General features: G+C 44.9%; 1 pseudogene; it reads right to left on the reverse strand.

Annotated features, from left to right (window-relative positions):
• Nucleotides 1-2,901: 2,901 nt before the first annotated feature.
• On the reverse strand, nt 2,902-3,738 carry LOC110299187 (annotated as a pseudogene).
• Between the last annotated feature and the right edge of the window lie 6,982 nt (nt 3,739-10,720).

The following is a 10,720-nucleotide window of genomic DNA, read 5'->3' on the forward strand; positions in this document are numbered from 1 at the left end:
TCTCCTCTCCTCTCCTCTCCTCTCCTCTCCTCTTCTCTTCTCTTCTCTTCTCTTCTCTTCTCTTCTCTTCTCTTCTCTTCTCCCCTCCAATCGCCTCTCTTCTCTTTTATCTCCCCCACTCCTCTCCCTTCTCTCCTTTTCTTTCTCCTTTACTTCCCCCCTTCCTATCTCCTCTCTTCCTCCTCTTCTTTCTCCTCACCCCTCTTCCCTTTTCTCCTCCCTCATCACAGGTTTGACATTTAAGAGAAACCAGCCTCAAACTCATTGTCCTTCTGCCTCTACTTCTAAAGCTGTAGGATTAAAGATCTGTACCACCATGCCCAGGTTCATGAATAAATAGTCAGTTCTTAATGTAAAGCTAATACTTGTCTGTGATAGAGAATTTAAAGCTACCTCGTATTTTTGAATGGTGGAGTTTAGGACTGGCCCTGAGTCAGAAGAATTACCTCATTTTCCCATTCTACAGAGGAGCCAGAGGTAATTCCGGGGAACTCCTACTGTCAGACACTTGGTTTGTGTCTGTGTCTTGTGATGTTATAACCAATGCTGCATTTCCCTGTGAGAGAATCCTTTGTGATTGTCCCACGAAGTAGACTCAGAAAGAACACTGTCAATGGCAGGTTGCTCTTAAAGCTCTTGGTACCACCGCGAAGTTATCTTTCCAAGGCATAGTTCTATTTCCTGCTCTTGTTGGGAGCAAATGAAAGGGTCTGTTGGTTTAAATGCATCCCTCACTAAGAGTTCTCTCACAGCAAATACCTAGTAGTTAAGACATCATGATTGGCACTGTTATGGTGACTTCCCCATTAGGCTCCTCTGCTGTTTTTGCCTCCTTGGCATTAATGAGAACACATGGTCAATGATGGATTCCAAACAGGGATAAGGGAAGAAGAAGGAAGGCTCTCCTCGGATGGATTGAAACAAAATTGTGGCTATCTCCTTGACTTCCTTTGGTTTCCTGTGTTTGTTTGTTTGAGAAAGGACCCTGATATAAAATCCAGAGCTTAAAGTTTCTGTCTTCCAGCCCTGCTTTCTGATGACGGGATTGCAGGCATGTGACAGAACACCTGCTTGCTTAGTTCTGCCTGCTGACTATCTATCTATCTATCTATCTATCTATCTATCTATCTATCTATCTATCTGTCTGTCTGTCTGTCTGTCTGTCTGTCTGTCTGTCTGTCTGNATCTATCTATCTATCTATCTATCTATCTATCTATCTATCTATCTGTCTGTCTGTCTGTCTGTCTGTCTGTCTGTCTGTCTGTCTGTCTGTCTATCTGTGTGTGTGTGAGTGTGAACACACACATTCACATACATGTGGATGCCAGAGGTATCTTCCTCTGTTGCTCTTCAACTTATTTATTTTTTTAAATACAGGTTCTCACACTGAATATGAAGAACTCACTCTTGGGTAGGCTGGCTGGATATTCAGCTCCCAGGATCTGCCTGTCTCTGCCTTTCAATGCTGAGGTTCACAGCTGAGTCTCACTGTGTCAGGATTCCTCACGTGTGCTGGTGATCCCTGCAGTACTTTCCCATGGAGCCATTTCCTCAGCCCAAGTTTTCTGTTACTTAAAGCCTAATGGGAATTGTATATTTTGAGGACAGAATATGTCACAGAATTGGCCTTGATGTTTTGTTTGTTGTTTTTTGAGACAAGGTCTCATGTAACCCAGGCTGGCCTTGAACTCACTACATAGCTGAAGATGCTCTGCTGTCTCTACCTCCCAGTCCTGGGATCATAGGCATGTACCACCAGACTTGGCTTTTCATGCTTTGTTTCTGAATGAAGGAATGGGTTAATGATTGACTGCCAGGCTCTCTGACTAGTGTCAGCCATAATCCTGGCAAAGAATTCGATGTGGGTTATTTCTTACTAGAAAAATAGCAGGAGTTCGGGCATCAGGCAATTGTTACTCTGCTAAATGGACATGTCTAGGTACTGTTATGTGTCTCCCCCTTTTTGAGAGTTCAGTATTTTTTTCAAGTTTTATTTTAAGTGATGTTAATTACAGCATTTGACGGGGAGGAGCTAATTCCACACAAAATGGAAGACTATAATGTACCCATTAAATTGCTAAATGTAGTAGTGAGGCTACAAGAGGAGTCAGTTGAGATCCCTAGTGTTGTCAGGGTGTGACCACAATCACCTGCTCAGCTCAGAGCCGGAGAACCCGGAAGCTATTTTATACTCTGGTGCAATGGCAAAATAGAAGAAAGAAAACCACAACACAACACAAGGAAGAATTAAGTCCTGAATGACTGGCTCCATCATGCCTACCCTCTCCACCTAAAATGGCACAGGTACACACACACACACACACACACAAAGATAACCACAACCTAAAGACTACTTTTGGTATATGTCTTAGTCAGGGTTTCTATTCCTGCACAAACAACATTAACCAAGAAGCAAGTTGGGGAGGAAAGGGTTTATTCAGCTTACCCTTCCATACAGCTGTTCATCACCAAAGGAAGTCAGGACTAGAACTTAAGCAGGTCAGGAAGCAGGAGCTGATGCAGAGGCCATGGAGGGATGTTCTTTACTGGCTTGCTTTTTCTGGCTTGCTCAGCCTGCTTTCTTATAGAACCAAGACTACCAGCCCAGAGATGGTACCACCCACAAGGGGCCCTCCCCACTTGATCACTAATTGAGAAAATGCCTTACAGTTGGAGCTCATGGAGGCATTTTCTCAACTGAAGCTCCTTTCTCTGAGATAACTCCAGCCTGTGTCAAATTGACACAAAACTAGCCAGTACAGATAACTTCTGAGTTACTGTGGTGGTGCACTCCTTTAATCCCTGTACTCAGAAGGCAGAGTTGGTGTAGTCTAACAGATGAATTCTGAAGGCAGCTATGATGCAAAATAGTTTAAAATTAGCAATTGTACAATATTCATTTATGCTTGAAATTCCAGTCCTAAACCAATCTTGTGACTGCCTGCATTGACATTCTTGCCATCCAACAGGGCTGACAGCATCAGTGTGATACCTGGTTTTAAGGTCTGAGTGTACCCTAAGCCAATCAAGCTGGAATTGTTCACTTTGGCTGAAAAGTAGGTATCGGGGTTGACCTGATACTTGGCTGCTATTCCAAAGTGAGTGTCACTGTTTCCTGCAGTCCAGGCGAGATTGACAGCAGTCTTCAACTTCTTGTTCACCTACTGGTAAATGGAACTCTGTCCTGTCATTCACATTAGTATGAAGTTGGAATTCTTCTGTCTTGTAGTCAACTGCGAAGTTGCTCTGAGTCAACTGGGACTTCGAGGTCTCAAAATTCATCTGGTAGCCAGCCAGCCAACCTTCATAGCCAAGTACCAGAGTACTCAGGATTGAGAGCCCAGTGATGTCAAAGTCCACCACAGCCCAGGTTGATATGCTCTTGTATCATCTTGATTTTAGCATTCCCCCCGCCCCCAGTGTTAGGTGAGAAAGATGAATTGAAGGTCAGCTTCAGTCCTTGAGCAAGCTGGTCTTCCACAGTGATCTCAGTGCCCAGGGTGCTGTCTGTGTTCCACTTCTCTAAATGTTAGCCCATACTCAGCCCATCTGTACTTGGTTTCCAGATTGCCATTCAGTTTGGTGGTCTCTGTGTTGGCAGAGTCTGAGCTGGTAAATTTCAACCCATTCTCGGACTTTGTTTTTAAATCAAGTTTTATTAAGCCAAAACCGTAGCCCTTGGTGAAGACATCCCTGACATACTTGCCAAGATCAGTGTATGTAGGAGGCACAGCCATGTTCTCAGAGGCGGGGATGGTGGGAACAGCAGCAGCTATAATGGGGAGGGGGGTCCATGTGTCCCTTAATGATGGGTCTGTGTTCTGATAAATGTACTGCAGAAACTATGTCACCACGTAAGCACACTTCCATAACCTTAGATGGGATAATCCACTGCACACTTAGACTATGTGGTCTAGCCTTTCTCTTCTAGTGCCAGGCAGCAGGATACAGCATCAAATCAAACTGAGCACCAGAGGAGATGATGTATCTTGGGAGATGCAGTGAACTTGAGAAACATGCAGGGAGCTGATGGGTTAATTCAGCCCTTTTTACAGGAACCTCGAGTAAAGGTGCAGTGAATCATGAAAACTGAAACACAGTAGCCACATAAACAGCAAGAGATGTGGTATCATTATCAGGCCCTGTACAGTACATGTAGTTATGTATTCTCTGCTCCAGTTTTGTTCATTTAAGAATTTTTATGTGTTTGGGTATTTTGTCTGCTTGTATGTCCATGCAGTATGTGTGTGCAGTGCCCTCAGAGTCCAAAAGAAAGTGTTGCATCCCCTGGTACTGGAATTACAGATAGTTGTAAACCACCTTATGGGTGCTAAGGATTTTACCTGGGTCCTCTTCAAGAACAGCCAGTGCTTTTAACTACTGAGCTACCTCTCCAGACCCATTTCATACACCTTTCTTGTGTGTGTGTGTGTGTGTGTGTGTGTGTGAGTGTCTGAGTGTCTGTGTGTCTGTGTGTCTGTGTGTGTGTCTGTCTGTCTGTCTGTCTGTCTGTCTGTCTCTCTCTCTCTCTTTGTGTATGTGTGTGTGTGTGTGTGTGTGAGTGTCTGAGTGTCTGTGTGTCTGTGTGTCTGTGTGTCTGTCTGTCTGTCTCTCTCTCTCTTCGTGTATGTGTGTGTGTGTGTGTATAGACAGAGGCCAGAGGTCAGACTTAAGTGTCATTCCTTAGGAACTGTCCACATTCTGTTTTGAGACAAAAATCTTTTACTGGGACTTGGGGTTCATAATCCAGTTAGGTTTTGTTTGTTTGTTTTTACCTGAGTTCTGGGGCTCAAACTTGGATTTTCTTGCCTGCACGGCAAGCCCTTTACTGACTGAGCCATCTTCCTAGCCCTTGTGCTCCACTTTTCTATGATCAGCAGTGCCGTAGATCTGTTTAAATGGCACCACCACAACCATAGGTGTAGAGATTACATAATGACATCATGGTGGCTACCATGTCACCAGATGACAGGAGTCTCTTAGCTCCAGTATGATCTAACAGGTCCACCAAAACATGTGCAACCAGACCTGGCTTGTTTTTAATCTAGTAAAAGCATCTTTACTTTGTAGCTCTGTCCCTCTGAAATTGGCTGTCTTCAGCATCATGGCCTGAGGTTGTTTAAAAGATTGGTAATGGGGGCTGAGGAGGTGGCTCAGTCGGTAAGATGCTTGCTGTGGAAGCATGGTAGGGGGCTTTGTTTGAAAGATAGAAGCCAGGTATGGTGGTGCACATTCCTTGTGCTGGGAAGATGGAAACAGCAGGATACTGGGGTTCCCTGGCTAGCCTGATTGATAAGCTCCAGGCAAGTGAGAGACCCTATTTCTAAAAACAATATGGATAACATCTAGAAAACAACCCTTGAGGTTGACCTCTGCCTCTTACATGTATGCATAGAAGCACACATGTTCTCACACATAAATTCATATACACACAAGAACTCACACACATGTACAAGGAACATATGTGTATACATGCACATGCTTGTTTTTTTTTTTAGTTGAATTTAATTTTTTATACTTATCCACTTTACATCCTGCTCACTGCCCCCTCCTGATCACCACCTCCTACAATCCTTCACCTACCCCCTACCCTTCTCCTCTGAGTTGGTTTGGCCCCCATGGGTATTCCTCCCACCCTGACATTTCAAGTCTTTCTGAGGGAAGGTGCTTCCTTTCCCACAGAAGCCAGACAAGGCAGCCCAGATAGGAGAAAATATCCCACATATAGGCAACAACTTTTGGGATAGCCCCTGTTCCAGTTGTTTGAAACCCACATGAAGGTCAAGCTGCACATCTGCTGTATACAACTGGGGAGGCCTGGGTTCAGCCTGTGTATGTTCTTTGGCTGGTGAATTCTGAGAGCCTGAAAGGTCCAGGTTAGTTAACTCTGTTGGTCTTCTTGTGGAGTTCTTATCCCCTTTGGGTTTTCAAATCCTTCCTCCTACTCTTCCATAAGAGTCCCCAAGCTCTATCCACTGTTTGGCTATGGGTGTCTGTATCTGTCTGAGTCAGCTGCTGGGTGGATCCTCTCAAAGGAACACATGCTCCTGTGTCATGTGTGTCCTTTTGTGACTGGCTTGCCTTACTCAGGATGATATTTTCAAGTTCCATCCATTTGCCTACAAAATTCATGATGTCTTGGTTTTTAATAGCTGAATAGTATTCCATTGTGTACATGTACCACATTTTCTGTATCCATTCTTCAGTTGAGGGACATCTAGGTTTTTTCCAGTTTCTGGCTATTACGAATAAAGCTGCTATGAACATAGTGGATCAAGTGTCTTTGTGAGATGGTGGAGCATCTTTTGGGTATATGCCCAGGAGTTGTATAGCTGGGTCTTGAGGTAGATCTATCCCCAGTTTTCTGAGATAATGCCAAATTGATTTCCAAAGTAACCGGTTGTACATACTTGTATACACAGGAACACACACACAATTGGTAATGAATTCCTTTGGTTACGGGCTTAGAAACTCTAGGGATTGTTCTCTTTGATATGTCAAGGACCCCAAACTCTGATATAACTATATTCTTAGATCATTATAGTTCAGCACTGAATTTTCTGTTCTTTCCCAGAATGCCAATTACAATTTTTCAATGCTGGCCTGCTCAGTGAGGACACACTGTTTCACACTGATGCGCCAGTCTGGCTCGCTGGGCTGCCCACCCTGGTTTCCATCCTCTTTGATAACACTGTGCCCAGTCTCTGATGATGTGCCTTTCACCTTGGTCACTGAGGCTGCTGCTAACAGCTTTCTTCAGCATGTCCACAACTCAGTTTTATTACAAAGTTCTGCTCTCTTTTGGAGAAATAGATTTGATGCTGAGGGTTTTAATCACTGGTCCTGCCTGGCCAAATGGCTTATCTAGTGTCTTTATGGGGCTCTGGTGAGTCCACCACACTGTGAAATAGTAATCTAAGCAGGAAGTCGCATTGAAAAGGTCCTTTTCACCTGCCAAGCATGCTCCAGGCATTTACATTTTATATCAGTGAATAGATAGACTGAATCCACTTTTCAGGGCAGGAAACTGAGGTTAAAAAAGACTAGGAAGTGATTGGAAGTCCCAAGTAATAAGATACTGAATATCAGTCCTGCAAGACTACAGAGTCCTAGATTAGAACTAGGGAAAGCTTGCAATTGGAATGTTTGGGTCCTGGACCTTGGAGGACTGGAGAGCAGAGGGTGCTGGGTTCCAGGAACTAAGTAGGGTAAGTCAGGAGTTTGGTCTGACCAGCAGCCATCACATGCCAAGTGCAGAAGAAAGAAACAGTGTAGAAAGGCAAGAACTAGGATGCTAGCAAGTAGCTCAAAGCATCCAATTCAAAAGGGGCTGGGCAAGATGCAGAGGAGGATCTGGTATGGAGAATGGACTCGAGGCTAGGACAGGCTGAGGATGGACTGGGAGGGGACCCCGGTCTTATCCAGCCATGATGGGAATATACAAAAGGGCTCCTGTGACTCTGTGTATGGGGCAGTAGGTACAGCATAGGGCACTCAGGCAGCAGGTTTGCAGGTGATCCAGGTCACCATTTGTTGGCAGATTTGCTATTTACTTCAATCATTCAATAAATGTCCTGGAGTTCCTTTGCAGCACTAGAGTTACCAGGATGCTGGAGAGAATGTAGAAAAGGCTCCTGCTATTTCTGAGTACACATTAACACTATATTAATAATCGTTACGGTCATAGCAACCAACAGGCATCGAGTGCTTAAGCGCAAGGCAGTGTTTTAATTACTTTATGTATATTAATACATTCAATCTTAACAACTACCCCAGGAAGGCAACTGCTATTACTGTTTCTAGTTTACAATCTAAGAAGATTTTGTAGAGAGGAGTCAACCCTCTGCCCCCATGCCTGAGGTGTTGTGGCTGCCATAGCCTCTTCAGGGGACAGGCTGGTGACTCTTGGCTTCTGATCCCTGGGCTCTGTCACCTCTCACGTGGCCACTCAGCAGCCTTTGATGGCTCCCAGTTTCATCGACCAGTGTTTTGTGCTTTTAATTGTCCTCACAGGCATTTCTTAAACAGTCTGCTTTGAAAATGTGGAACTCTTAATTAGTCTCACAGGCAAGAAGGCAGCACCTGCATTGTGCTCAACAGTCATCTGTATGCAGATCACCCACATCACCACACTGTTGTTTCTGAGTAGATGTGTAGAATCCAGAGCCCAGGGGAGACCCTCTGCTGGCTGCCTGGTAGATCCTCTCCCACTAGACATTTATTTGGCATTTGTCAAATAGGACATGTTTTTATATTTGTATTCCAAGTTGCCCAACACTGTGTGCAACTTATAGGCAGAGGGATTTGGCCTGCAGTGTAGCTGTGGAGGCAGCCAGTGTAGGTACAAAGATAGCCTAGCAGGTAACCTAACAGTTGAGGTCACTTGGTGCTTCCCAGGTTCAGGGGAAGGAGATGGATAAGGCAGGCATGGGAAGATCTGGATAGGTAGAGGTGAAAAGGAAGGTCATTCCAGGCCGTTTCTGCCAGGGCAAAGGGAATGTGGGCAGGACAGTGTGGTCACTTGTGCCACTCAGCTTTCCTGTCTCATAACAAAATGTCCATGGTGACTGCAATGAGGGAAGAGCTCTTCTGGTCTGTGCTTTCAAAGCTGTCAGCCCACAGGACACTAGGGCACTGTTGTCTCTGGACCACAGTGTGGTAGAAAGTCACATTAAATGCACATGCTAGTGGTCAAAGCTGCTTGCATCATGGAGGCTGAGGAAAGAAGGGAGGGAGGAGTGGGAGAGGATGAAATAGGGAAGAAAGCTGGGGAACTGGAGAGGAGGGAGAGGTGAGAGGGGGGAGGGGGAGGGGGGAGAGGAGAGAGGGGAGAGGGGAGAAGCCGGAGAGAGAAGAGATGGAGTAGAGGTAGAGAGATGAGGAAGGACAGAAGAGAAGGGATGGGGATGGGAATGAGAACAAGAAGAGGAGAGGAGAAAGAGGAGAGAAGAAGAGAGAGGAAAGGAGAAAAGAGATACAAACAGAGAGAGGGAGAGGGAGAAGAGAGAGAGGACAGACAAGAGGATGGGGAATGGGGGAAAGGAGAGATGGTTGGTAGGTGCTCAAAATGCTTGTTAGTATTGAGAATTTTTTTTTTTGTATAAAGGATTTGTTTTCTTTTATTAATGTTTAGAGCACAAAAGAATGGAATTCTTTGTGACATTTTCATACATGTGTACTATTGTACTTTGCTCATATTTGACCCCACCTCCCCTCCCTAACCCACTCCTCTCCTGGAACAATCTGCCTACTGATTGCATGTCACATATATATTCTGCGTATGAGAGAAAGCACAGGCCCCAGACTTTGCTGTTCGCTGTCTTCTGGGAACATCCAGAGGCACCTATACACAAACCCCACATCTAACAAGGTGTGGGGGTGACCCAGATGACAGTATTTTCTTGCATTTTCCTATGTGGCTCTTGTGGTTAAGCTTGGAAAGTAAGACTTTGGCGTGGGTCAAGAATTATTTTAAACCCTGACTTTAAATTTACCAGCTATAGCTTGGCATGTCTGCTCATCCTATCAGAGCCTGATATCTTTGCCTATAAAAGAGTCTAATCACATGTACTTCCCCAAATTATGTAAAATAGAATAATATAGCCATCTAACAAGCGCTCTGTGAGTACCAGTACATTTCTTGTGAAGGACAGATTTTTGTTTTATTTATAAGCAGTAGGTTCACTAATGAAAGTCAGCCCTGTGTAGAAATGGGTGTGTGGGCTTGCTGGAGTCCTTCTCATGAAACTTCTGTCTTTGAATGGTGCACAGCCTTCAGTGTGCTTTTAACCAGGGTTGACGTCATGGTACATACTCCACAGCTTCAGTGTTTATGAAGAGAAGGGGAAGCCCATAACTCCAGATCTGCTAAGGTTTCCAAATACCAAATGTCACACACGGCTAAGGTTGATTGAGAGCCATGAAGAGCGGTCAGTATTCTGATGAATAGACCTTCTTTTTATGCTCTAGGGCCCTGTGTCCAGAGAACAACCCCAGAGTGTGAGTGTACTGGTCAAAGCTGACTTTCCACCTGGGAGATCCTGCTGCTGTTTGTATCTGAGGGTGGGAGGTGCCACTTCCAACTGAGCCAGAATCTCTATAAATGTTTCCTCCATGTATGATGATTGATGCTGAGAGAAGATACACCCTCCACTGAGGTAATGTGCTAGAGCTGTAGCATCCGTCAACAATATCTGCAAGGTTTGAAAACACAAATTGCTTGATTTCCCTCCAGTTTCTATTCGTTCTTAGGCCTGGGCTTCTACCTCACATGGTGTATCACAACACACAGTTAACAGCCTGAGTCCCAGGGGCCACCATTGTAAGGTGGTGGAGCCTGTAAGAAATCAGGCCCCAAAGGGCAGAAGTTAGGTTATTGGAGAGTATGGCCATTCTTGGAAGACTCCATGAGTTTCTGTGGGATACAGTAATTTTAAAAGGACAAAGCTGGGCTCCTCCCATAATCTTGGCCTTGGGAGGTATCATTAATTGTATGTATCAATGTATGCATCTATTATTTCTGACTGCTTAGAGGGGATACAGATGAGAATTGAGCTTGCTGAGCCTGTGTCTTTTCCTTGGGACTTTAAACCTCCAACTTCTTTTTCTTCACAGGTAGCTTGCTTCAGGTATTTTAGTATTAGTAACAGACCTGACAGGATGGTAGCAGTGGCGGCTGGTTCCTCCTCCCCCTCCTCCTCCCCCTCCTCCTCCCCCTCC

This window comes from Mus caroli, chromosome 7, assembly GCF_900094665.2.
Source record: "Mus caroli chromosome 7, CAROLI_EIJ_v1.1, whole genome shotgun sequence".
NCBI lineage: Eukaryota > Metazoa > Chordata > Mammalia > Rodentia > Muridae > Mus > Mus caroli.